The following is a 2167-nucleotide window of genomic DNA, read 5'->3' as shown; positions in this document are numbered from 1 at the left end:
CTACAAATGGCAAACATATCATTTAGATTCATAACCATTGGCCTATACACATGCATACATACCACATTGTCATTCAAACCATTGCATTTATATATACATCATAAAGTAGCTTAATATTTATACCAAAAGCGTATATTTATACAATTACTAGTTCATATGTTTCCAAAATACTAGTTAACATAATACAAAACACCTAATTAGTAGTTATTAAGTTTTTATAATACCTATATACAAATGTCTAGTTATTTATAATACTTAAAAGCAAGTTGAAACTAATTAAAAGCAGCTATTCTAACAGAACAAGGCCTTCTTTAGCAAAGTGGATGGTGTAGATCCGGTTTGGGTATGGCTTGATCAACACAACCAAATCCACCATGAATCCGGTCCAGGAGACGTTAACCCACATCGCCACTACAAAATCATAAACGGAACTGATTTAGCTACGATTAATAGTCGGATTATTCGATCAACAACTTCTAATTCAAGAATCAGCCAACAGTTATGAAAATGGCAGTCACTTGAGAAAGCGGCGGTATCCATAAACAACTCGAGTATCCATGCCATTGAGTTGATGATGATGATGATGGACGGGGCGGGGGATGACGAAGCTGAATATGGTGGTTATGGGGGATGAAGGCTGGCTAGGGTTGTAAACTGTTAAGTTGTGGGGTTAATATCGGCGGGAATGGGAGATGGAGCAAATAGACGGATTTGCCCCTCTGAACGGAACAAACTAACGGGGATCTGACCAAAACCAAAATTGAAAAAAAAAGGTGCCACCACAGGGCTCATAGCGACAAAAATGTCACCACGGGGTTGCAACCTGCGTTTGGGTAATTCAAACACAAAACTATAACATCAAATGAGCCATTAGCCATTGTTAACAAAGCTAGCACCTCTTGCTTTCCTAACATTCTGAACAACCATTAACCTCCTAATCCTTTCTGCATCATCCCACCTCTCACCCATAACAAACAAATCAGCAATAAGACTATAAACACCTCCATTCTTTTCAGGACTCAGCATATCCACTACTCTATTAATCACCCTTTCCGCCGTCTTAAAGTTATTTTGCACCTTACAAGAATTAAGAAAAAACCCCAAAACATTAATATTAGCCTCTGTTTCCATTCTCATAATAACCTCATATGCATCTTCTAACTTTCCCGCCTTACCAAACAAATCAACCATACAACCATATGATGAATATTCTGTTTCAAACCATACTTTTCTATCATTTTAAAGTACCCGAGTACCTCTTCAACCAAACCTGCATGCACAGAAGCATTTAAGATGCCCATGAAAGTCAACTCGTTGGGTTTGACTCCTACTTTTCGCATCCTATCGAATAAAGTTCTAGCTTCGTTAATGTAGCCATGTTGTCCCGCCCCACATATCAATGCAGTCCAAGTAATGACGTTTGTATCTCGCATCATGTCAAAGACAAACGTAGCAGTTTTTAAGGATCCACATTTTGCATGCGTGTCGACTAATGTGGTGCCAAGTTGGACGTTTATATTCTATTGATTCCTTACCATAAACCCGTGAATGGACTTTCCCAAAGCAAATCCGACCGTACTTGTAAAATAAACTGAGTTTAATATATCCGAATGTTGTAACTAGAATGCAATTATAATAATCGTATATCTATATTAAACCGTACCCATGTGTGTATAGCCTCCTAAGACAGCACACAAAGTAAATTCATCAGGTTTTAGCTATCCATATGTTAACATCTTGCGAAAGAGTGCAAGTCCCTTATTCCTGTAGCCCATGTTGACATAGGCTGCAATCATCGCAGACCAAGACACGATATTCCTGAGAGGCATTTCATCGAACAACGACCGTGCCTTGTCCACATTCCCTGATCTCGAGAAGCCAGTGATCATGGTATTCCAAGTGATTGTTGTTCTCTCAGGCATTTCATCGAACAGCATGCGTCGATGAAACACGCGTTCGAGTAGTTGTGGAGTAGAAATGACATGATGTAAACGTTAGAAGTGAACCCGAGTTTGATAATTTGGGCATGGAGGTGACGAAGAAGAGGGAGGTTGTGTAAATGGGTGGATGCTGTAAGGGTGTAAAGGATGGTGAAGCTGTCAACTGGGATGGATTGACGGTGCATTTGTGTGTAGATTTGTACGGATTTGAGCGTGGAAGATGAGTT

General features: G+C 39.5%; 1 pseudogene; it reads right to left on the bottom strand.

Moving 5' to 3' along the window:
• Positions 1–870: 870 nt before the first annotated feature.
• Positions 871–1935, bottom strand: LOC143630040 (pentatricopeptide repeat-containing protein At1g33350 pseudogene; annotated as a pseudogene).
• Positions 1936–2167: the final 232 nt, after the last annotated feature.

Source organism: Bidens hawaiensis, unplaced genomic scaffold (genome assembly GCF_021521415.1).
Source record: "Bidens hawaiensis isolate Kalapana, Puna unplaced genomic scaffold, B.hawaiensis_p1.1 tig00005523_1, whole genome shotgun sequence".
In the NCBI taxonomy this organism is placed as follows: Eukaryota; Viridiplantae; Streptophyta; class Magnoliopsida; order Asterales; family Asteraceae; genus Bidens; species Bidens hawaiensis.
This window is presented reverse-complemented; position numbering and strand designations above follow the sequence as displayed.